The sequence below is a fragment of the Ursus maritimus genome (genome assembly GCF_017311325.1).
Source record: "Ursus maritimus isolate PB19 chromosome X unlocalized genomic scaffold, ASM1731132v1 scaffold_X1, whole genome shotgun sequence".
Classification (NCBI taxonomy): Eukaryota; Metazoa; Chordata; class Mammalia; order Carnivora; family Ursidae; genus Ursus; species Ursus maritimus.
This window is the reverse complement of record NW_024423319.1, coordinates 114,984,151-115,010,653: the sequence shown is the minus strand read 5'-3', so window position 1 is coordinate 115,010,653 and position 26,503 is coordinate 114,984,151.

Sequence of the window (26,503 nt, the reverse complement as noted above, 5' to 3'; positions counted from 1 at the left end):
GGCCCTATCATTATTGCTGTCTATTTTTCCTTTTAGGTCTATTAAATTTTGCTCTATATATTTAGATACTTCTATATTGAGTGCATAAATATTTATGAATGTTATATCCTCTTGTTGGATTGACCCTTTTATCATTATATAATGACCTTCTCCATCTCTTATTATAGTCTTAAAGTCTATTTTGTCTGATAGAAATACAGCTACCCCAGCTTTCTTTTGGTTTTCATTTACATGGACTATTTCCCATCCCTTCACTTTTTTTTTTTTTAAGATTTTTATTTATTTATTTGACAGAGAGACAGCCAGCTAGAGTGGGAACACAAGCAGGGGGAGTGGGAGAGGAAGAAGCAGGCTCCCAGAAGAGGAGCCTGATGTGGGGCTGGATCCCATAACGCTGGGATCACGCCCTGAGCCGAAGGCAGACGCTTAACGACTGAGCCACCCAGGCGCCCCTCCCATCCCTTCACTTTTAGCCCGTGTTTTCATGACAGCCTACAAAGCCCTACATTACCTCTCTGAGCTCCTCATCTACAGTGCCCCCTAGCTCGGTCTTCTCCAACACACCAACTTTGCTGTTCCACACAGTTTCCCACCACAGAACCTTTGTTCTAGTTGTTTCCTCTGTTACTTGGAGTACTCCAGTGGTACCCATCCTCCAAAATGACCCCCAGTGAATCTCACCTTCTGGTATTCATGTCCTTGTGTAATTCCCTTTCATGCTGAATGGAGCCCACTGGTGTAACCAGTAGGATGCTACAGCAATGAGGGCTTGTAACTTCTGAGGCTAGGTCATAGAAAACATTATGACTTCTGTCTTGCTTTTTCTTGCATCACTGGCTCTGGGGGAGAGCCAGCCGCCCTGTCATGAGGATACTCGCGCAGCCCTGTGGAGAGGCCCTTGTGATAAGGAATGAAGACCGCCTGCTAACAGACACATTGGCCTGCTGGCCACGTGGGTGAGCCCTCTTGAAAGTAGACCCTCCTTCTCTAGTCACGTCTTCACATGACTGCAGCCCCAGCCGATATCTTGACTACAGCCTTGGGAGACATTCTGAGTCAGTGAAGCAGCTTCTGAATTCCTGACCCACGGGAACTATGAGATAATAGATGCTTGTTATTGTTTAAAGCTTCTAAGTTCTGGGGTGATTTGTTTTCCAGCGAGAGTTAATACAGCTCCCCCCCCATGCTGACTTGGTTAATGCCTTCACCTCCTTCAAATCCTTTCTCAGATCTCACTTATCCAATGATGTCTACCCTCAGCATTCTTTTTTTTTTTTTTTTGAGATTTTATTTATTTGTTTATTTGAGAGAGCACAAGCAGGTGGAGGGGCAGAGGGAGAAGAAGAAGCAGAATCCCCGCTGAGCAGGGAGTCTGATGTGGGCTCGATCCCAGAACCCCGGGATCATGACCCGAGCCGAAAGCAGACGCTCAACCGACTGAGCCACCCAGGCGCCCCTATCCTCAGTATTCTATTCAATATTGTAATCTGTGCCCACTCTCTTGCCTTGTCCTTCAACTCATGATTCTTTTTTACCCTGCCGTAATTCTCTTTTTTCTCATAGTACTTACCGCCTTCCAAAGTAGTGTATAATTTACATATGTGTTGTGTTTATTCTTATTTATCTTTTCCCTCTCCTATAATATAACTTACTTGAAGGGCGTCTCATCCATGCCCTTATCTCCTTTCAACAAGACTTTGTTCTTCTGTGAATTTGCACAGCACCTGGGGACCCTTAATATTTATACTTTGCTTATATTGCCTCTGGAATTAATTATGTGTATATGGACCGTGAGTGTGTTGACAACAAAGAATCATTCGCCAATCTAATTCAATTCACAAACATTCATGGGGCACTTACTAAGTGCCAGTCACCTTGTTAGGAATTGGAATGCAAAAGAAAAAAAAAGAATGGAGATACGAAAAGAGTAGGGAAAGGCCTCTATCCTCAGCGTTTTGTGCAGAAGAGAGATGTAGCCATAATGAAAGCAGCAGAGAAAATGAGCCTGTGAAGGACATGAGAATGAGAAGCTAAAGGGGGAGACCACGAGCCCGAGGCAGGTGGGGAGCCCCAGAAAATAGGGGAGTGGAGGAAGCAGTCATCAACAATAACATTGCCACAGGGAGGTCAGGGCAAAGGAGAGCTTAAAAGTAGCCACTGGGTGGCAGCGAGGAGGTCACCACTGTTCACGTGGAAGGTTCCATCCAGATGCTCCATGGTCCCATTTCCAGGGCACACAAGAAGTCTGCATTCCCAGACTTCCTTGCAGTTCCATTGAGGCCATGCTGATATAGTTTTGGAATATAGGTGAGGTTCTGTGGAGTGGAGTCCGGAGCCGAGGACCAAGAAAGAATTCTTGAGGCGTCTTTGGTGCAAAATGGTGGTTTATTACAGCACGGGGACAGGACCCGTGGGCAGAAAGAGCTGCTGCCCCGGGTTGTGAGGGTGGCTGATTATATACTGTGCGGTTGGGGGAGGTGAGGAAAAAGGGAGATTGAGAAAATACTTTCACGTATTAAAGAAGACTCACAGGATACCAGAGGCCTTGCCTGTCAAGTTAAAGGTTGTTTTCCCCTCTAGCAAGGCATTAGCATTAAGATGGTTGGGGGCTTCCTGGAAGAATGTCACACAGGTCCCACCCAGGAGTGGGGGTGGGGGGAGGTTGTAGGGTGTCAGCTTATGCTTTGTCTTCAGCCAGCCTTCTGCTCCCTCGTCAGCGTGACTGGTTGCTGACTGCTGCGGTGTGGGAGGAAGTGATGTATGCCTAGGCAGGAAACTTTCTACACAATCCTTTACTGCCTCTCGGGGGGTTTTTGGTGGGCGGAATGCAAAGGATCCAGCGTGGAACTTAGAGCCCCAAGGGAAAGTGGGGCCACAGGCTAGAAGGAACATGGGGTTCTGAATCACCACAGAGAAGATAGCTGCCCAAGAGAGCTGCGGGGCCTCCAGATGGGATGGAGGCCAGGGGTGCAGGAGGTGAAAGAATTCACAGCTCACCCGAGGCCGAACAAAGGAGACAGAAGTTTATTGGCTACACCGTGAGGGGGTGGCAGGACAGCAGAGGAGAGCCTGTCTGCCAGGAGGCGGTGGGGAGGGCCGCAGTGACAGGGCGGAGTGGGGGAGTGTGGGAACGTACGGAATTGTCCTCTGTTTTGGTACTCTTAGGAACTGCGCCTGGTTGTAAGTAGCCCATTGGTCAGTTCGGGCCGATGGCTCTTTCGAGGTGGGCAGCCTCATGAGCCTGTTTCTGTCAGCTCGGTGGTCACTGTGGCCCTTTGGCCTTGCTCAGGTTTCCAGTGCTCGAGCCTGTTGTCTAAAAGCGGCCTCTGCAAGAGCCACTCAGTGTGCATTGGACTATAACAGGGCAAGAAATAAGCATTTATTCTGTTAAGGCTCTGAGAACTGGAGGCTCTTGACTGCAGCTAGTGTTAGTTGCCCTAATACGGTGACAGGAGGGGAATTTTAAGGGGGCGTTGGGCATAGTGACCAGGCTGTGGTGGGCTTAGAAGTAAAGGGAAGAGGGGCAGGGGCGCCTGGGTGGCTCAGTCGATTAAGTGTTCGACTCTTGATTTCAGCTCAGGTCTCAATCTCAGGGTTGTGAGTTCCAGCCCTGAGTTGGGCTCCACGCTGGGTGTGGAACCTACTTCAAAAAAAGAAAGAAAAAGGAAGTAAAGGGAGGGGCAAGCAAGTGAAGACAATCTGAGACCAGAGGGGAACGCTGTGAAGTGTCATTTGTCATCATTTCCAGTGGCAGGGGGGATGAATGAGTGTTTTAGTTTTGAGGATATGAAGTGGGGGTTCTGTTTTAGGTTCTTACCATATCCATATGTAAAGAGCTTCCTCATTCTTGTTCACAGATGCATAGCATTCCATTGTACGAATATACAATACTTCATTAATCACTATTTAATCACCGATCAGCTAGTTAATCATTAATTAACATTTAGATCATTTTAAATCTTTTGCTATTGAAGGGGTACAGGATGAGACACCCCAAAATGGGCCATTTGGCATAAAGATTATTTCCAGTTAAAAGTAATAAAAACCCAGCGGATGCAGGAAAAGCAGTCTGCCTCCCCCTTGACTGCCTATATTTACATTGGAAAGGAGAGCCTGCAACAGGAGAGCAAGTATGCATGGAGGGGCCCTTTACAGAAGGAACTCATCTGCATTAAAGAACAACCTTGTTTTTCCAAACATCTCCTTTCACCTCTTGCTAATGAGTTTTCTCGCCTTTGTGTCAGCAGGCCCCTACTTTTTTTTTAGCTCATATAAGCTTCATGGTGCCTCATTGTCTTTGGAATTCCAAGTCTGTGTGGATTCCTCGTATGTGCAGCTTATAAATTTGATTTTCTCCTGTAAATCTGCCTCCTGTCAATTTGATTCTAAGTCTAGCTAGAAGGGCCATAGAGCAGAGGGAGATTTTCCTCCTCGACACTATTCTAAGCATATATTACATGTTATGTATATATTCTATATATATTCTAGTTTTCTAGGATATATAACTTTAAATTTACCAGTTTCACGGACCTCAGATTTTACTGTATGCGCAGTGGTAAAATACTGAGGGACTTTAAGTGAAAGAAGCAACCTCATTTGTTTCGTCCAAGGAGGTTGCCTAGATTGAAAGCAAAGAACCTAAAAACAAGCCAGTGAGAAAGATGGAGAATGACCACAAAAAGGGCAAAAAAGATAAGGAATTTATGTTTATTAAGAAATTTGGCTATGCATCAAAACAGAGAAACAGCCTTCCTTGTGCAATTCTCAATAATTGAGTCTGGTGGGGGACGGGGTAACTGGGGGACGGGCACTAAGGGGGGCACGTGATGGAATGAGCACTCCGTGTTCTATGCAACTGATGAATAGCTGAACTCTACCTCGAAACTAATAATACACTATATGTTAAGTGATTTTAAATTTTAAAAAAATCGAGTCTATGTCCCAAAATAAAGCAGTTTCTCTGAAACCGAGCTTCTAGAATTTGGAGCACATGCTCTCTACTGCAACTTCCCTGGGTGGGCCCTGACAAGAGAAAGAAGCCAGTCATATTCTTTTATCATGTGGTTTTCATACCAAAGCTGGTCCGTTACTTAGCAAACATAGGTCCAGTCAACCTCTAGAACCTCAGCTTATCAAAACCCCATTTCTAAGAGTTTAAAGACTCAAAATCCAGATTTTTCCAAGTTCTGAAAGCAGTGCCCCCAAGGAGGGCTGGCAGCAGTCCCATGAGAACTATATACTTAAGTCACTAGAATAATGTTTAAATTTCTAAATTCTTCCCAGTGACTATATTTGATTCATGCAGGGCCTACCTAGTATTTGATTGAGGCCTGACAAGTATTGCCTGGGGAATGCTTTGCTAGGGGCAGGAATTGGGGTGCTGCGGTAGGGATGTAGTTAGTTCTTCATTTCTTTTACCATCGCATGGTTTCATTTTAGAAAGATAGATTTTGTAACCCACTGACATCTGTTGGCCACATGAAGGTCAAATCCAGATCCGTACGAATTAGAATAATTTTGCATCTATTTCGGAAAATTAGGTAATTAAAAGGAAGGCAAACCTCAGGAAAAAATTCTCTCTATTCTTACAGGTATATATTAATCGTAGTGTCTGATTAATGAGCCTCAGATCTGCGTCTGGGGGCCCTGGTGTGTTCTTGGCTCTCACCAGCATGCTGCTTCCTGTGGGAAATGCAGGGAGTTCAATCCCCTCATGGTTCAAAATAATCTCACATGTGTTAAAGAACCAAAGCTTTGATTGCTAGCTGCTCACGTGGAGACCACCACATACGTGAGTACCGCTGGGGTCCAGCTTTTCAGATAGAGGATTGTAATTCTTCAGAGGATATTTGCATTCATTCTTTTTCTTAGTTGTATGAAGTTAACATGGTACGTGCTCTGAAAATTGTTTCTCTAAGCTATTAGGAGCAGCCACTGTCCTGGCCTGGTTCAGGTGATGCCATCCTCGGGACATGAAACCAGTGTCCCCTTTTTCAGTCAGGAGGACATTTGGGGAGATGGGCTGATTGAGTTCAACTCAGTTGCTTCTCGCTATTATAGGCCCTGGGAAACACAAAGCGTGGATTGCATACCTTCCATATCCTGACCCTGATCCTGGGCCCAACTTCAGGAGCTCTACCAGTTCAGGATGCCTGGTGACTTGTTTACTCACAGAACCTTCCCGGTCAGGAAAAGAAACTGATGGCCATACTTGCTCTTCAAAACTTTCACAGCAAGACAGAGTGACTCACTTGAATTTTTTTTGATGATGCTGATCTCTATTGAATCACATTCCAAAGAACTGCTGACTGAGCTCCTGTTCTAGAGGCTTTAAAATTGGGGAGAAAAACCTGAAATAGCTTGCATTATAAGCAAAGGAGACTCCATAAATCTTTATGTCCCACCCCAGGGCTAGAGACGTGAAAGAGGGCCTTCCCAAGCCAATGGGACCACTGATATGCCTAGTCACAACTATAGACCAAAAAATGCCATTACAGGGGCACCTGGGTGGCTTGGTTGGTCAAGCATCTGCCTTCAGCTTCAGGTCACGATCCCGGGATCCTGGGATTGAGCCCCGCGTCAGGCTCTCTGCTTGGCGGGGAGCCTGCTTCTCCCTCTTCTCCCTGCTCATATTCTTTCTCTCTCTTTCAAATAAATAAATAAAATCTTTTTTTTTAAATGCCTTTACATTTTGGCCCAAAAATGCAGTCCCCATCCTCCACCCCCTCCATGGCCAGGTAAATAGCGAATGAGCACAAAAACTCAACCTACCACTTCAGAAAATTATTAGTCTGTTTTCAATGATATTTATCTATTATGCCATCACCTTCAGCTTCGTTCAGGGGCAGAAATGGTGACTCTTATTGGTACTGTCACAGAATTTGAAATGCTCATTAAATATTGCTAAAATAATATGAGCATGTGACAGTGAGCCACAGCTGTTCAGCCAGTCCCACTTCCTCCCCATCTCTTCATCGGTTTCTGTTCTGTAAGGGCAGCCAGCAAGCTGTCATACATGCGTCCTTCGTTGTCTGCCTCAAACTACGATCAGGAACACTTCTTTTTTTTTCTTTTAGATTTTATTTATTTATTCATGAGAGACAGAGAGAGGGGGGCAGAGGGAGAAGTAGGCTACCCGCTGAGCAGGGAGCCCGATGTGGGACTCGATGCGGGACTCGATCCCAGGACCCCGAGATCATGACCTCAGCCGAAGGCTTAACGACCCGAGCCAGCCGGGCACCCCGGTCAGGGACACTTCTAACCACGTGATGGCATGGTATGTAAAGTGATGAGCCTCTGCTGTTTTTTCTGCTTTCTCAGTAAGCCTACCCTTACTCTCCTGTAGGCAGGCAGCCTCGGTTCCCTCAGGGGAGTGATGACACAGGCAAAAGCAGCTAACCGGGTCGTCTAAGTTGCGACTTCCCAAAGCCGAGGCCTGGGCATGACACGAAGACCTGGCAGAATGCGTGGCAGAGAGGGGCCTGTTGCTCCACGCTCAAGCCCAGAGAAGAGGACCTGGGATGCAGGGCAGGAAGAGAGCCAGAAGGCAGTTGGGAATCGTTTGGATGCCAGTGAGTCCCTGAGGAGGCGTGTGCCCTTGAGCAGGCCGAGCCAGGGCAGACAGGAGGGAATCACGTAAGACCAGCCTGGTTTGGAGATCCGAATGCAAAGGGTCCCTGTGCTCTGTCCATGGTTAAACTGAAGTGGGCGGGAAGGCCCCGGGGTTCCCTGTTTCAGCTTGCTGAGGGAGCGGAAGGGACTGCGATTCGTGGTGTCCATGGGAAGGGTAAGGCAGCCTCCAAGAGTTTCTCAGAGCCCTGAGATGGCCTCGAATTGCAGAATGTTACCCCATGCCAGGAATTGGTATGGTCACAGTACCATAAGCCAGTGGACCTCAAGAAGTCTTTTTTTTTTTTTTTTAAGATTTTATTTATTTATTTGAGAGAGACAGAGATCACGAGAGCAAGGGGAAGGGTAGAGGGAGAAGCAGACTCTCCACTGAGCCAGGAACCCAATGTTGGACTCGATCCCAGGACCCTGGGATCATGACCTAAGCTGAAGGCAGATGCTTAAATGAGCCACCCAGGCACCCTGAACCTCAAGAAGTCTTAGAGTTGGAAACATGGGGAGACAGAATGGTGACAGGAATGCCCAGGGACCAAAGAGCAGAGCAGAATAAGGCCACTCCGTGGGCACCAGGAAAAAGAGCCCCAGTGGGGGGACTATCTCTCTTCAGAGGGAGCCCCAGATAGCAGACTGACTTCCCATCCTCTAGGAGAAAGGACCCAAAGGAGGTTAGATTCTATTACTTGACATTTTTCTCAGGTGCCAAGATTGACAGCAGAAATCCAGAAATAGAGGCACACCTTGTTCTTTTGTGCTTTGCTATATGGTGCTTCAGAGATATTGAGGTTTTGTTTTTACAAAATGAAGGTCTGTAGCAACCCTGCTTTGAGCAATTCTTTCGGCGCCCTTTTTCCAATAGCATCTGCTCGCTTCCTGTCTCTCTGTCACATTTTGGTGACTCTCACAATATTTCAAACTTTTTCTCTATTCTGTTTGTTGTGGTAATCTGTGACATGATTATGCATTTTTTTTTAGCCAGAAAGTATTTTTTTTTAAGATTTTATTTATTTATTCGACAGAGATAGAGACAGCCAGCAAGAGAGGGAACACAAGCAGGGGGAGTGGGAGAGGAAGAGGCAGGCTCATAGCGGAGGAGCCTGATGTGGGGCTCGATCCCACAACACCGGGATCATGCCCTGAGCTGAAGGCAGATGCTTAACCGCTGTGCCACCCAGGCACCCCCAGAAAGTATTTTTTGATTAAGGTACATACGTTGGTGTTTTTAGGCATAATGCTATTGCATATTTCATCGACTACAGTATGGTGTAGACAGAACTTTCTATGCGCTGGGAGGCCAAAACATTCACTTTGATTGGCTTTATTATGATATTCGCCTTATTGTGGTGGTCTGGAATCGCACCCATACTATCTCCGAGGTGTGCCTGTCCCTGGTTTCCTGGAAGAGACAAACTGGAGCAGACGGATGACAAAGTGGCCTGTGTTCCCTTCAGCAAGGCCATGAAGTCAGTTCTGAGGACGAATGAGCCATGGCAAGCAGCAGCGGAAGGAGAAGAAAAAATACAGAGAACGCACGGAGGGAAGAAAGGGACACTGAGGGCGAAGTGCACTGCCTGGTGGGTCCCAGACACGGGAGCAGAAGGGCAGTGGAAGGAGAGGAAAGGGAGGAAGCAGGCGGGCAAGGGCATGTGGACCTGCAGGACCTGCTTATTTTTGAACTCACCCTTCATTTCCGAGACGAAGAGCTAGATTATTTATTTTAATTTTATTATTTATTTAATTTATTTATTATTTATTCGACGTGCAAGGGAGCGGTGAGCGGAGGAGATACTAGGACATGTGGTTACCTTCTCCGGGCCGGTAAGATCAGGGAGGGGCTGGCCATCTCAAGGGCACGCCAGCGCGAGAACTCACGTTCAAGTGCACTTAGCTCAGGCCCCCAACTCCGCTTGGGCGGAGTCAGCTCTCAGTAAACATTGTGAACTCCCAAACCAACCAGGATGCTTCGCACTGGTCATTCTTGTCTAAATTGAGAATCAATTTACCATAGCTTCCTGAGTTTAAGGAAAGTAATTCTCAAAAGCATCCCTGGGGGAAAAAGAAAGAAGTCATCTTATATTTGAGTTTATATGAAGTCTTTCGTATCACAAGATCCTCCCTAAATTATTTTAACCGCGAAGTATGTTTAGTGAAAGGCAAATTAGCCTTGTTGCAGGATCGCAGGGCTCTTGTCTCACGAAGTCGAAGACGGAATCTCTCAGACACAGAGGGATGAAGTGAAAGTTTACTAAGTGAAGCTGAGAGCAGAAAGGAAGGGCAAAACTCTCTAGAGTGAGAGGGGTCCCGAATGGGTTGCCACTGAGGGATTTTAGGCCGGTCTTTTATTGAAAACTTGACCAGGGAGGTTGTGGCCTTGAGATTCTTGGGCCGTCTTGGTCTGAGCAAGGACAACTGATAACACCCTTAATGACTGACTTCTTTGAGGTTTGGTCGGTTTCTGTCATTACACTGTAGCCACCAAAGAAAAATACTCCCGACCATCTGGGGTCAGGTGGTCTGGTCTACCCCTTATCTCTTGTTCCCTCTTTCAGAGCCTAGTTAAGGGCCCCCTGTCTCTCCCTGCCTATACCTTAACCCTCTCCTTACTCATTCACTCGGTGTTAATTTTGGAGACCTATAAAAGTCACTGAAAGAAGTCCCTAGTGAAAAGTAGTAAAACACCCATTAATACACATGGGCCGTGATTCCCGTGCATATGATAATTTCTAACGTGTTTTGACTATTCATGGGGGCCAAGCACTGGCTAGGCCTTTTACCTCATATCTGCTCTTTAATCCTCCCAAAACACCTCTGAGGTCAGTACTAATATCCCCCTGTTTTGCAGAGGAGAAAACTAAGGCCCAGAAAGGCTGTGTACCTTGCTCTAGGTCATGGACGGTGGAGCGGGAGAGCCAGGGAAGGGCCCCGGGCAGGCTGGCTGTGAGGCCCGCGCTCCAGCCCCTGCGCCGGCCACCTCTCGTAGCCACGGTCAGTGCATGTGTGTGGGAACCAGCCTTTGCAGCAGCTCTTGAAAAGCGATGGAGGGGCGCCTGGGGGGCTCAGTCAGTGAAGCGTCTGACTCTTGATTTTGGCCCAGGTCGTGATCTCAGGGTCCTTGGATGGAGCTCCGCATCAGACTCCACACTCAGCAGGGGGTCTGCTTCCCTCTCTCCCTCTGCCCCTCCCCGGGCTAGTGCTCTGTCTCTCAAATCAATAAATAAAATCTTTAAAAAAAATAAAAGCGATGGCATATATTGTTATGTTTGAAGATCACAGATACGAACACAATGAAAAAAACCATGGCTGAGAATAAAATGTTCAGTGGCCCCAAGATAGAAGTGGCTATATCTCAAAACAAGTAAGATAGAAAGGAAGTGAGCAGAAATCTGAAAGATTCCTTTAGCCGACTCAGAAAGTGCCTCCCAGAGTGATGAAGACCTCGCTGTTGGAAGATGCGTGTGGAGAAGCTGAAGAAAATATCTGCTGTAAAATGTGAACAGGACGATGTTCTAAAGTCAGGTTTTATGTTACACGTGTATTTAAATAGATTTAATCGTTCTCAACCGCAAGTACTTCTGCCCCCACGGGACGTTTGGCAATGTCTGGAAACATTTTTTGCTGTCAGAAGTTGGGAGGGGGTTGCTGCTGAAATCGAGTGGGTAGAGGCCAGGATGCTCATTCTGTGGCCCTAGACTTCATAACACTCGGCCTTGGGAGTGCACAGTTCACGGGGCTGTGATGTCACTCAGGATCGGACGTAACCATGACGGATGTAGGAAAATGTCTCTCCGAGCATGTCCCCAAAATCACTAGTTGTGTGAGACACCCCGAAAGAATGGCTTGCGTGGTCTCATGATTTGGGAAAATGCTACATACCAGCTTCTCCCTTGTAACTTGGCAGTAGGTAGTAGTGTGTTCAAGTCTCTGAGAAGTCCTACGAGATGCTGTACTTTGTTTAATCCAGAACTTTCCAATTGTATTTGATCATGGAGGCTTTTACAAAGGTTTCTGATGAGGAGAGGGCAGTGATGCTTCCAGCGTTCCGTGCTTGACTGTTTACGTGTCAAAATACATTTCGTTATGAATTACGCTCTTCTTATTCCTTTTTATGTCGCTACTGGAGCAGCAGATTACATTGTCTATGAGTTTCACTGAAGGATAGGAAAGTGGGGGGCTGTAAATCATTTGTCCTAAGAGAGGCTTCGGGTCCAATCAGGCGGCGAGCCACTGTGCAGCAGTGCGCCTGGGCATAAACGGAGAGTGGTGGTCTAGGCTGCCCCACCAGCAGAGATGCGCCCAGAAGAAAGGAGAGAGGCTGTGGGGTGTGGAACCCTGCTGAGGTTGTGGGATTATTGCAGAGCAGAGCTAGAAGCCACCCCGACTCCTCTAGCCCCACTTCCCATTGCACAGACGAGGGAACAGAGAGACTCTGCAGTGGTCGTCGCAGTCACCACAGCGTGCGAAAGGCCTTCTAGTGTGGCCTGCTCATACTGCACTCCTGGAGTGAGTGAACAAAAAGTTCTGGAAGCAAAAATTATACCATAATGTTTCCAAAGAATTTACCGTTTTTGATTCATGTTCACCAATCTCTGAAGGCCAGTGGAGTGATGATATTAAACATGTTTCTCGTGAACCCTCCTTTCCCTTGAACCGGCTAGACATAACCCCACAGCACAAATTTTAAATGGGCCCCCTAGAGACCATGGGATATTTGGGAAGGAGAATTGGCCGAGGAGCCAGGAAACATCAGACCGAAAACATCAGCCTTATTCTTAAGGATAAGACCTTTTACATTTCTTGAAACAAAAAGTTTTACTCATCTCCTTTGCCAGACTTTGTTGAAACAAAACGCGACTCTTTCAGTGAATTGAATCAACCCCAAAAGGATCAAGGTTTGCCACAAAAGGGAGAAGCATTTTCAAAAGTGAGAAATTGGGGGGGATTGGAGGCCTGGCTTCTCTGCCCTGGCTAGTTAGGCATGCGACGTGTGCTTGAGACTTATCAACTCACTTTTCTGTTTTCCCCATCTATAAAAAAGAGGGATGAAAATGTGTTTTCAGTTTCTCTCAGGGTTGCTTTGTAGGTAAAGTAATGCAAGGTATATGAAAGCTTTTTCAAGGTGTCTGCAACTTCACAAATATAAGGGAGAGCGCCTGTGAAATGTGCATATGTCTTTTCCAACCTGAAGCGAATGTGACTATTTCTGGAGATTTCTGTTTTGGGTCTCAGACTAATTCAGATTCCTCAGTTTGGTCATTGCCAAGTAATGTCGATGACTTGCTGATTACGCCAAAGCAGTATGGCTTCCTCCCTCTGGATGAAGTCAGCAGAGAAGCCACATAGTTCTGGAATTTACATCCAGATGTGTTCATGCTTTCCAGTGTACATTTAACTACAATGGTATCGCTCCATTTCCCAAATGAACCAGGAAATACAAATGTTTCTGCACACAGCATTGCATACTCAGCCACAGCGAATGTGAACCTCAACTTGAAGAGATTTCTGGATACTTGGAACATTCTTTTCCAGACAGACCGGGACTGTTACCCCTGAGCGTTTTTTTTTTGTTTTTTTTTTTTTTCTTTTCTTTCTTTGTTTCTTTACCTTGTCCAAAGACTTCCTGGCAAAGGCCGCAAGGGACACCTGTAGTTGATACGAACCTAGTTGGACGTGTTGGGATTATTTCGCTTTACAGCAAGAGAGACTACCCACAATGGGGAATCATGGGCATCTCATGGAGAGGTTTTCTGGAAGGACTTACTTGAGGATTTGGGCTTGTGTTAGGTGACTTGGTGGAGAGTTTCAAAAGGCGGGGTTGGGGCGCCTGGGTGGCTCAGTTGGTTAAGCATCTGTCTTCAGCTCAGGTCATGATCCCAGGGTCCTGGGATCAAGCCCCGCATCGGGCTGTCTGCTCAGCAGGGGAGTCTGTTTCTCCCTCTCCCTTACCCTGCTCCTACTCTGTCTCACTCGTTCACTCTCTCTAAAATAAATAAAATCTTAAAAAAAAAAAGTGGGGTCTTGCTTTAGAATAGATGCTGTGAAGAAGTGGGGGCAATTCTATGATTAGGTATCTTAGATCCAATCTTATTTGTTTATTTATTTTTAATACTTTATTTGTTTTTAAGATTTTATTTATTTATTTGAGAGAGATAGCGAGAGACAGAGCATGAGCAGGGAGGAGAGGGAAGAAGCAGACTCCTTGCTGACCAGGGAGCCCGACACGGGGCTCGATCCCAGGATCCTGGGATCATGACCTGAGCCGAAGGCAGACGTTTAACCCACTGAGCCCCCCAGGAGCCCCCCATCTTATTTATAAAGCAGAAGGACTAAATCGAAGCCAAAGCTGGACTTGGTAGAAGCAGCAGTCACTCATACTTGCCAGGAGAGGGACATGTGTGGTCATTTTTGAGACGTTACAAGGGTCATGTTTTGTCTTCTGTATTCACACATGACTACGGGGCAGTCTTATTTTTGTCTGGATCCGTCCTGGTCACAGAGTGGCCTCACGTGACCTTGGTGCTCTGTAACATATTTACATTGAACAGGACCGTGCCAATACCCAGCTGTGAGTACCAGGCTAAGTGCCGGCAACATCACAGCCTCGCTGGTAGCGTCAGGCTCTCAGGGGCTACTTTTCTTTTTCCTGATCTTTATCGTGAAATACAGGACAAATACAAACCCCTACACACAACAGAAGCAGGGCTTAACGAATTTTTATGAGAGAAACACCTTTGTAACCACGATTCTGGTCAAGAGATGGCACTCTGCCAGCCATCCCAGAAGGCCCATGGGTCCCTGGTCTCCGTCACAGCCCCAAAAGGAGCCACTCGAGTTTCATAGCAGTCACCTCCTGATGTATCTTTATCATTCTGTCACACAGTGTCTCTCTCTAGACATTGTAGGTTGGTCTTACTCATTTTTGAAGACTTGATGTATCTTTTGAATCTTTAAAAAAAAATTGTTTAAAGTAGGCTCCATGCCCAACATGGGGCTTGAACTCATGACCCCAAGATCAAGAGTCACATGCTCTACTGACAGCCAGCCAGGCGCCCCAAAAACTTAATATATCTTTTGAATCCATAGGTTTCCTCTCTGACCCTTTCTTTTCTTGTGATTTATCTGTTGAAACATTAAGGCCGTTCGATGTACAACATTTCCCACTGTCTGGATTCTGCTATTTTCTATCTTGGGGCAGTTTGACCCTGACCTCTGTCTTCTTTATTTCCTTCCACTCTCATCTGGATCCAGAGGTCTGAATGGACTCAAGTTCAATATCTTTGGCAAGTCCACAGGCAGCGTTGTGTTCTTTCCTCAGGAGGCATGTTTCATCTCATTGTCCCGTGAGTTATTTTTATAAGAAAAATGTATGCTGCTTGTCTTCAGGTGTGAGATACTGACTTAAACAGCCTCCCCCACCCCCCAAGGAGGCCAGCTGTGCTTCGGTAATCCTGCCCAGAGGAAACCCGGAGAACATTGCCAAGGAAGGCTCCGTGGAGCACAGAGGGTCAGAAGCAGGTCCTGGGATTGTACTAAATGTCTCCTTCCCTTACATTTCTGTGAATAATTTCCCTTTCTCACCAGTTGTACATGTAATATGGAAATGCCTGTCACTCAGAAAACCTTAAAATAGAGCGTGGTGACATCTGGCACAGATCACACTTCCTTGTGATATGATGACAAATGTCTGGCTAATACAAGGTGAGACGCAGGCATTGGAACTATTATAACGAGAACATAGGATCCTGTGCTTACATCCCGCGACATGTAAAGTACTTGATTGTCTCGGACATAGTACCTGCTGGAAGCAGCTCCTCCCCCTAGGGCTCAGTGGGAAGAGGTCGGGGTTATCTGAACATGGAAGATTGTAGGAGAGTCTCTGTGGGGCTGCCACCCAGCTCTGTGAGTGGGGTTCCGATCCGATGTCAGGGCTCCGATGTGGCTGAGCAGGTGTCATAAGGCTGGTCTCTGATGTAGGGGAAAAAGCAGGAACTGGAACCAGCTGCTAGGGCCAAGGGGGGGACCATTCCTGGGGGAGATGCTCACAGAAACCTCAATAAACAAGGAGCACAGCCTTCTCCCTCCTCCCGTGTCCCTCCAGTGTCCCCTCACGGAAGAGCCTAGCAGGGAGCAACTGGCAAAGCGGAAATGGGGAGGTGTGAGTTCAGGGCTGAGAGACAACAGCTTCCTGATGGGCACACTTCCATTTGTTCTTCTAAGCTAGATGTCTCTGATTGCCCTTGTTCTCGGTGAAAAGTATCAACTGAGTCTTTTGAAGCTTGTCCATGAATCCAGAGTCATTCTCACACAAGGGTTGGGGGCCGTGATGCATGTTTTGGCTACGCCCAGCTCTAAAAGACTGCTCCTAGTTTCCATGTGTTAAAGGACCGGGGCGTGGGCTTTCCCAGGCTCCGGCTGGTGAGCATTCTCCTCCTTCTTCGGAAAAAATTTCTTACAAATGCCAGTGTCAGGTTTGAAATTCTTGAGCCTGCGGTCTGTGTGCCATACCCCCATGGAGTAGTTCCTGAGGCCTTTTGTGCCCAGCTCAGATCTCTAATAGCTTAGGAGCACTGGCCGTGTGGTTAGTGGGGCCTTGAACTTTCCCCAAAGAGACAAGTCCTCGTCGGCCCCTTTCCTCTCTGTGTTGAAGGCTGAAATGAGGCTTCTGCTTTGAACCATGAGCTTGGATTCCAAACTTGACAACATCTTCCAGAATGCAGGGTGATTAAGGAATCCTGGGCACTTTGCGGGGCACCCATTATTGAGCAGCGTCTGGAGTAATTCGTTTGGAAAAAGTTCGTAAGTACAGATACACATAGTGCCGCCATTCAACACAGACCGCCTGGGATACAGAAGATACTCTATGTCAGCGTGTTGATTCACTCACAAATTTAGTAAGTATTTATGGAACACTCGGGTGCCAAGCACTATTTTAAACCTTGATGGTACAGCAATGACAGACAGATGGCATCCTGCCCTCCTGGGGTCTGCCTTCTCGCGGAAGAAACCTACAACAGACAAGGAACTATGTAAAATATCGATGTGATGGGTGCTATGCAAAAACGTAAAGCAGACACGGGGGGAACAAGGGATACAGGGGGGCTCTTCCAGAGAGGGGACATCTAAGCAGACATCTGCTTGGAGATGATGGTGTCGAGAGGCAGTTCTCTTGGATTTCTGCCCATCTTTTGAGCAAAGGCTTGGACAGCCTTTGTTCTGGATTATCTTTCCCTGGATGTTTGTATACCACCCAGCCTTGGAATCCAGAGAGAGCGTCTCCCTCTGAGGCAAAGGGCAGATTTACTTCCTGACCAGGATAATGACGATAATGGGTCCCTCCAGGGCAAAAGTGGGCAGGTTTGCTTGCCACCCCCTTGGCCCATTAAGGGGTTCCCAATCTTGGCCCTCCTCAGCTTTGACCTAGAGCCTCAGCATGCTCGGCGTGCACCCTGGGGCCCCCTCCACGGCAGCCCGTCGGACTTGGGGGCTCGTGCTGCCAGCTGGGCTTGGCTCTGTGCCAGGAGTCTCAGTATGCCGCCTACCTGCAGGGAATTATGGCAGGCCAACTTGGTGCCTGGTAAATAGGGTACATCTCAGACCATTGCTCTCAGCCACTTTTGACAGTTGGCTCGGTCTCCAAGACAGAAGGAGGAGGCCTTTGGTTATCAGGAGCACCTACAAAACCACTATTGCGGTGAGGGCTCACGGTTGCGCTCTTGATGAGATTAAGATCAAAAATGTATTGAAACAGGAACGGCTAAGTCAAAGAAAAATTCTTCCAGCCATTGCTAAACATTTCAGATCACTAGGAAAAGATAACCTTTAAGCATCATCTAAACATCGGCGGGATTGAATTAAGTCCCACAGAAGGCTTAAAACTGCTTGTCTTATCTAACACTTTCATTTGCCATGAAAGGGGTTCTGGCGCCGTTCTGTACTAGCAGCAAGCCTAACTTTTTAAGAAATGTCTTTATTTTTGTGTGCCGTACAATTATACAGACTCATAGGAAATCCGTTTGGCAGCCAAGCCCCTTGACAAATCACATCAAGGTAAAGAAGAACAAAATCGTTCCCATAGATCGGATTTAGTCTCCAAGCAACAGTTTTTAACAACAGTGGAACAGTATAGCAGAATTTGACCATCAGAATTTCCCCCAAGTCTTTCTAAGTTTGTAACAGGGGGGCGCCTGGGTGGCTCAGTCGGTTGAGCATCCGACTCTTGGCTTCAGCTCAGGTCATGATCTCATGGGTCCTGGGATCGAGTCCCACCCCCCACAGTCAGGCTCCGTGGTCAGCCTGCTTGAGGATTCTCTCTCTCTGTTCTTCTCTGTCTCTCTCCTTCCTTCTCCCTTCCCCTTGCTCACAGGAGCTCTCTCTCAAATAAATATATGTCTTTTAATAGGTAGATAGATAAATGAATCAGTTGATAAAAGGTTCAGCTGTATCAACCTGGAAAACCTCCAGACGGGACTAGGAGGATTAAGACAACTGTGCACATCGGATAGGTCATGACTCTGTGTAGATACTGCGTTATCTCCCATGCCCGGTGTTTCCCTGTAGTTTTAAACTCACAAATTCAGCCCCAGTAGTGGTGGATACACATCATGATACACTTGTCCAAACCCATAGAATGTAGCACACCAGGAGTGAACCCTCCTGTAAACTATGGACTCCGAGTGATGATGATGTCAGTGCAGGTTTGTCGACAGTAACAAATGTGCCCTCCGCTGGGGATGTAGACAGTGGGGGAGGCTGTGTGGGGGTGGGGCAGGGGGTATATGGGAAACCTCTGTACCCTCCTCTCGGTTTTGTTATGAGTCTAAAATCTCTCTGAAAAACGTGAAGTCTTAAAAAAACTCTCCAGCCTCACAGGGAGAAAGGCTAGAGTAAGTGGGCAATTATCTGTGCAGCTCTAAATGTGAGAGAACCCAAGTCAGCTTGTAACTGCCAGAATGACTTTTGACTGTCCAGGCTTCGTCTTATTGCTCCAGTAAGCTGATAACAACAATTCCGGTAGTACTAGGGTACTGGAAATTCACAAACGTAAGCGGCATCGGAGACATGTCTCCCGCCCCCACTCATTCCCCAGGATACCCCAGGTTGCCTTGCATTTCCTATGTCCATCTCACAAACTAAAGGTGGTGATCGAAGAACAAAAGGTGTTTAGTTAAAAGGGCTGCGGGCGAGCCCTGAGCCTCAAAAGAAAGTCGCCGTGATGCTGCTGCTGGTCGACTGTGGCAGTGTGAGCTTTTAACAGCTTTGTTGACATACAATTTCGTATCATAAAATGATCCCACTTGAAACGTACAGTGCAGTGCTTTTTAGTAAACCTACTGAGTTGTGCCACCATCCCCCCAATCCAGTTGAAGAACATTTCCATCATCCCCAAAAGATCCCTACTACCCACATGCAGTCAGCCCCCACACCCACCCCCAGCCCCTGGCAACCACTGACCTACTTGCTGCCTCTCTAGATGGGCCTTTTCTGGACAGTTCACATAAATGGAATTGTGCAGTATGTGGTCTTTGTACGTGGCTTCTTTGAGCATAATGATTTTAAAGTTCACCCATGGCAATGCAACATTTTCCTGCAAGGAATTTTATATCTAATCAATAGGGTTCTTTTTTAATTTTTTTAAGATTTTATTTAGTTATTTGACAGAGAGTGAGAGAGCACAAGCAGGGGGAGTGGCAGGCAGAAGGAGAGGGAGAAGCAGGATCCCCGCTGAGAGGAGGCCCCACACGGGGCTCGATCCCAGGAGCCTGGGATCATGACCTAAGCCAAAGGCAGATGCTTAACTGACTGAGCCACCCAGGCGCCCCCAGTCAATAGGGTTCTTAATAAAATTAAGCCACAGGCCACACACCTAAGAAGCAAGAGTTTGGGTTATTTCCCTAACCTTTTCATTTGTATTTATTAGAACCACATTCCATAACAGCTCAGAAACCCTGGAGACATCATTGTGATCTAAAGTTCAAGGAGTCTATTACAGACTCGGTGCAGTCACCAAAGAGGGCTAGCAAGTGATGTGTCAGAGCTAACGATGTCTCTGTGCCTGGTAGAGAAGCGCCTTCACCCCAGATGAATGCGTGTCAAGGCACCATCAACTCCGGACCACTATTCTCTGATTTCTTTTCGGTCAGAGGATTGAATTCTTTCTTCACGATAAATAGCAGTGCAAACCGTACTGGATTTCAGAATCATTTACATGGACAAAATAACGCTTTCCCCTTACACACACACACACACACACACACACACACACATACATACACAGGTGCATGGCACACTCACATGCCTTGGCTCTGTGACTGTTTCACTTTTCTATAGTTGTGGCCATCCCACCCACCTCCCCTGTGCTCACCCCCACACTGCATTCTTCTCTTGTCAGCTTGGTTAAGGTGGGAGCTAGGGTTCCCAGTGTCTTACTTAGCATAGGCTAACTTATTTTAAGTATGTATAGTTTATTTTATTCTATTATTTTTTTAAGATTTTATTTATTTATTTGAGATAGAGTGAGAGAGAGAGAGCACAAGTTGAGGGGGGAGGAGGAAGAGGGAGAAGCAGGGAACCTGACTCAGGGCTCAATCCCAGGACCCTGGGATCATGACCTGAGCCAAAGACAGATGTTTAACTGACTGAGCCACCCAGGCGCCCCTAGTTTATTTTATGTTTTAAAGAACTTTCCTTTTAAAAATTAAAATCCTTCTTATATAGCTCTACATTTTACACACCAGCAAAGTGGCAGATCTGGGTAATTCTTAGTGTATCCAGATCCAGCTTCTTTGTGGCTTCTCCCTACTTAGATAAACAGAAAGTGTGCGTCAGCCTGGCTTTATTGAAGCCCTTGATTGTCTGAGAGTCTAAGTAGTACCAAGAACAAGAATTAGTTACCCTTGTGTTATCCTGCGGTTAGGGCCACCTGCCAGCCAGTCTGTGTAAATCGCATCCAGGAAAATAGTATGTCCTTTTACTGTCTAGGGACTAGTTCTCCGAGCTTCCCATTGGCACGGATTCGCTTAGAGAGGGTAGAGATGGCCAGCTTGCAACGATGACAGGTACGATTTACACACCAGTGTGGACACGTGTCTGCGAATGAATTCAGGAGCCTCCAAGAGGCACAGAGAGGTGACATAACTTGTCCAGGGAAACACAACTGTTTGGGATTCGAACCCACGGCAGGCAGCAACATAGGTCGTATGCTCCAAGACTGCTGTGCTGTTTCTGCATAGCTAAAGGGGTGAGGTTGAGGACAGAGGGTTGGACGCCACCAAGAAGGACCCGCAGAGGACCGAGACTCAGAGTGGCAATTTTGAGGATTACTGGGGATGTAGAGAGGGTTGGGAAGAGGATAAAGAGCCCGTAGCTAGAGCCACAAGAAGATGCCACCAAGCACAGTGCAGAGATGGACTGATTTCTCCCTGAGGAGATGAGGGAAGGGAGAGTGGGGAGGCGGAGCTGAGCTCATGGGCCAGCACTTGGGTTTCCCTCAGGGACTGAGATCGTGGTGATGGGGTCAGAGCTTCTCAAACTGGCCTGCGCCCCTGAGTCAGCTGGGGGTTTTCAGTGCAGATTCTGATCCAGCGGGGCCTGAGCTTCTGCATTTTTAACAAGCCCCCATGCATTCTAACATTTCTAACCCCTGCTCCATCCTACTTTGAGTAGCAAGGGACAGAGTAATAGGAGCACCATAGATTTAAGATGGCAGCTTCTGGTTTCCAAGGCAGTGCTCCTAGGGGGAGTCCCTCCAGGGTTCAAATGGGGAATAGCCTGCAACGAGATGAAATTCTGGGGTGAGAGGTTCTAAAACAACCGTCCAGCAAAAACATGACCCTCAGGGGCCTCAAAGCTCTATGCCCAAGACCGCGTACCAGCAACAAAGCCCTCAGACTCCCCGTCAGAGCTTGCTCTGATGATTTCCGGGCATGGAAATGGAAGGAAACATCAAGAAGGACATGGACAGATTCGTGTTTGGGAGAGAATGAGGGAGGCTGCCTCTGGATTTTGTGGCCATTCGCACGTGCACACAGGGTCGGCATTTATCGAACTAACTTTATTGAGCAGTTACTATGTGCAAAGCACTATTTTTCAAAACTCTGTGTACAGTCTATACAGATACATCAGAAACTTCACGGTGGCTGTCCCTGGGGCATGGAATTTGGAGCAGAAGCATCCATTTGACTTTCTACTTCAGCAGTTCTGTGTGGTCCGAATCATTATAGTATGCGTAGTTTACTATAATGAGTAAACTACTCATTATAGAGGCAGAGTATACCATCGCCCCTCCTCCAGATCCACGAGGCTTCTCCTGCTTCTGTGCCTTGGGACAGATGCCTCTGTCCACAGTGTTCTTGTGCAGTTGGCAAATTCCTACTGTGCTTTCAGGTCCAGTTCCCATGTCATCTCCTCCAGGAAGCCCCCTTGGTGAAGTCCCAGGCTCAATCTGGGCTCTCCGATGTGCGGTCACGGCCTCCCATCCACTCTTTTATGAGAGTCCTTACCACAGCCTATTACAGTATCTGGGTCTTTCCTGCTATTCCTGCCACTGGCCGGTGAGCAACTGGAAGGCAGAGAGTTGGTTTCCTTTTCTTCCATCTTTCCAGTTCCCAGTTTGGGGCCTGGCATTTACTAATAATCACTAAGCCATGTTTTTAAATTAATTATTGTATTGATAGGTACACTACTGTCTTTCATGCGCTTTGGAGCCAGTTTTTAGTTACTACTGTCGGATTTGGGGGCCCCGCAGTGATCCAGATGAAGACTGTACAGTGTGGTCATGATGCTTGACTACAGCTTGTATTCTGGGCCAAGTTCCTGATCGGGCTTAATACCCCCGGACTTACCACTTGTGGGGGATTAGCGTGTGACTTGGTGAGCAAACCCCGATTCAGGGTCCTGTATTGATTTTCAGCCCCCACGCCACCCAGGCTCAAGTTAAACTGGAAGTAGACGTTGTCAAGCTTACAATTTGTTCAGGCTCTTGCCTTGTCGTTGACCTACATTCCTCATCTGTAAGTCATTTAAATTCACCTGGCAGTTTGTTTAAGGAAGGGAGCGGCATCGTGTCAAGGCAGAAGGCCCCAGCCCGCTGCTGGAGAGATCTGTCTCAGCAAATCCTCCCCGAGGGACTAGCTCTCATCCTCTTGAGTTAAGCTGCGGGGTAGAGGCAGCCCTGTCCTCCGGCTCTCTGCGCAAGAAGCAGGTTAGGAAGAAAGAAAGCACGTTTATTTGCAAAGGAGGAACCCATTGAAAAGATGACAGAGAGGGACAAGCTGGGGCGCAGACATGCTTATTTTGAATGATATAAATCCTCAGGGGCCACAGCCTTAGAAACATAGAAAGTAGCTAAGAAATACAGAGCAGGCCTAGCACTGAGCATGTCTGCAAGCGAGACCAGACTTCATTATCCTCATGAAATTGTCAAAGGCTGTGCTGTCCAGTCCAGTAGCCACTACCCACATGTGGTGTTTAAATTTAAGTTAATTACAATGAAATGAAATAAAATATTCAGTTCCCGGGTTGCACTAGCCACATTTGCAGTGGCTGTGGGACAGCACAGATAAAGACCATTTGCATCCTGGCAGAGTTCTATTGTCCAGCGTGCGTCCAAGGGTGCCGCAAAGCCTGCGCTTTTCTCTTCACAAAATATGCCCTAGGGCCTTCTTTCTGGTCCGTTTCCAAAGCTTCTGAGGGCGCCTTGCCTATTAACGCCAGATCTCTGAATGAGCTGCAGGGTAACCAGGAACCATTAAGCAAGCAAACCCTGTCAAGTGCAAGTTCATCACTTCCAAGTTCCATGATTTCCAGCCGACACCCTCTGCCCTTGGCACCCACTCACAGGGTCTAAGCGGCCCCCAGCCAGCCTCGCACATGCTATTTCCACCAGGACACATTGCACACAAGTGAAAGCAGATTTCCAGGGTGAGGGAAAACTGAACAGTCTGGGATGGGATTTTAACGGCTTCCTCCCCAGATGTGAGGCCTAGGCCATTCCTCTGGGACCCTTCTCAGATGGTACGGTTTCCAGCATTTTGAAGGAGGCTTTGAATACCTCTGGATATTTTATAGGCTGAGGAAATTGGGGCCTCCTTTTATAGTATATTTTAAAGGATCTCACCAGCATGGAGGAGAAAATAAGTCCGGATTCAAAGCACATATTCATAGAATGCCATTCTCTTATTTTTAAAGAAAATGCATGCACTGTATAAAGACATACCACCATAGTTAGGAAATATTCAAGAGTAAGAAGGAATAGAAGAATTGATAAAGAGGAATGGCTCCTTTTTAAATGTCATTTTTTTGAAAATACAGTTTATACGATGTGTGTGTGTGTGTGTGTGTGTGTGTGTGTGTGTGTGTGCGTGTGCGCGCGCGCGCATGTGTGTGCCAAAATGGAGAGTTTTTGTTTCTGGGTTCCCCATTAATACCAAGAAGATACTAGGGACACTGATGAATCAGACATCAGTGAGAACAAGAATCTAGAAAGGATCATCAGTTTGGATGCAGGTCAGTAGACAGACTCGAGTTACTCCAGACTTAAAAGTCATTAAGATGCCTCAGCTTCCCCAACCGATCCTCTTTTGGAAGGCCCTAGGCAAGAGCCATTTAGAAAAGCCGCTGACTAAAATGAACACTGGTCTGACCCCACTCCCCGCCCCGCCAATAGTCAACTACATTGTTTCTAAATCACCCGCATTTCATCAGTCCATCTACAAAGCAAGTGTCTATCTGTTGTTTTTTGTCTGTTTGTACCAGGCTCTCTTCCAAGAATGGATTTGACACAAATATAAAATGTTGCATACTTTTTAAACTCATCAGTTGCTACAAATTTATCATTTATAAGTATTTCAACTGCTACATATATACTTACACATTGTGTCAAATGTGCCGATTATAAGTATATTTCAAATGTATCAACTGGAATATGTTTAAACAGAGATAAGGTTAAATATAAAAATAAGCCAAGAAATTAGGCAAAAGAAAGCAGAGTGAACTGGTCAGCATCCATGCTGTGGCCACAGATTTGGTTCTGAGCTTTCAAACAGCCAAGCCAAAGAGAGAAACAGACAGTGACATGATCCAGCGTCCATACGGCATAAACTAATTCTTAGGGAGGGGTTCCGTTCTCCCTCAGTCCTAGCAAAGGGAACAGTATAAATGTGAGCAAGGACCTTATCAGTGACCCTGTGACAAATAGACAAGTTTGATATGTGTGTTCTTTTTTTTTTTTTAAGATTTTTTTTTTTTTTGACAGAGATAGAGACAGCCAGCGAGAGAGGGAACACAAACAGGGGGAGTGGGAGTGATATGTGTGTTCTAATAGTAAGGCCAATGGAAATGGGCAACTCTGAGAGTTTCAAAAAACAGTTCTTAAACAAGGGGTTGGGATCAAAATGTTTTTGTCCAGTTAAATTACTTTCCAATGTATCGTTTAATCCAAGGATAAATTGTAGAGCTGTGATTCTTGGTGTAAGTGGGAAAAGTAGGAGTACGATTTGAATCAACTGGGGAGATTTTTCATACTGACATCTAACATCTAACATTCCTCTGCTGCCATCCTCCCTTGGGATTTGATGGGACTTTAGGACGTTCATCCCCAAATTTATTAAGAGTGAGCCGGCAGGGACTCCCTCACAGGTGTTGGGGGGGAGGCACGTGGAGAACGGAGGCCGTGGTGAGAGGGTAACCAGGTGCACGCATGAAGACCACCTAGCCAGCTTTCACCATGATCTGCCTAGACCTCCCTAGACCTAAGAATCAAGGAGTGTTGGCTGCAGCCATGTGTGTGTATTCTTAACTCCCTTACCACATGCTTCTGGTGCAAAACTCCTTTGCGAAGTGCTAACTAGATTGATGGACGGAACGCGTACTGTTTGGGTGAGCTATCCTAAATATTTTTAAAGAAAATTTTTCAAAAGGAGTGAGTTCTGAAGTCTATTCCCCAGTAGCACACCTGGAGCACCACTCTTCTGTCATTCTAGTTGATCAGTCCTATGATGAATTTATCAGATAATCTCACCCCACCGCGGCACAAGCCACCGCTGAGTAAAGCAGGGGAAACCGACAAGGAGACAGTCTCCCTCCTCTGCCTACTTACCTATCTCTGATCGCAGGTAACGTATTCTATTGGTCAGAGTGCAGGCTTTGTTTCCATAAATCCTTGGCCTTATGAGGTGCCCTGTGGTTTGAGAATCTGCTTCTGTACATCTAAGCCCTGCTCAAAATGCCATTGATAGAAAAATATCAAATTTGATGCTTAAAAAATTCTGACACCGAATATTCTCAGTGTTTACTGAATTGATTTGAATTAAGTTCATTTATAATAATGATATGAATGACACTTCCTCTCATTAAACAATATAGACAGAGAAACTACCCATCTGGCCCAGGTAATTTGGCATGCCTCAAGATTCCTGAACCAACCCAAAGTCATAAAATTTAATTTCTGAAATAAAAAAGAAAGAAGGAAAGAAAAAAAGAAAGAAAGAAAAAGAAAATTAGAAGAGGAAGAAAAGGAAAGGGAAAAAAAAAAAAAAAGCAGAGCCTCAGGTTGGTGTGAAGGCAATACACAGGCTTGCACTACTCCTGACAGGTGCATGAAAAAGCTCCAGAAATTTCCTCTACTTTAGACTCTGGCCTACCCGCAAGTGTCCCAAAGACACTTTCATTGCGGTTCTTCTTCCCTTGTTGTCTACCTAGTTTTTAAAAGATTATTCCTGGGGCACCTGGTGGCTCAGTCAGTTAAGTGTCTGACCCCTGATTTTGGCTCGGGTCTTGATCTCAGGGTCATGAGATTGAGCCCCACATCGGGCTCCTTGCTCAGCGCAGAGTCTGCTGGAGATTCTCTCCCTCTGCCCCTGCCCCTCACCCCCCCCCACCGCTG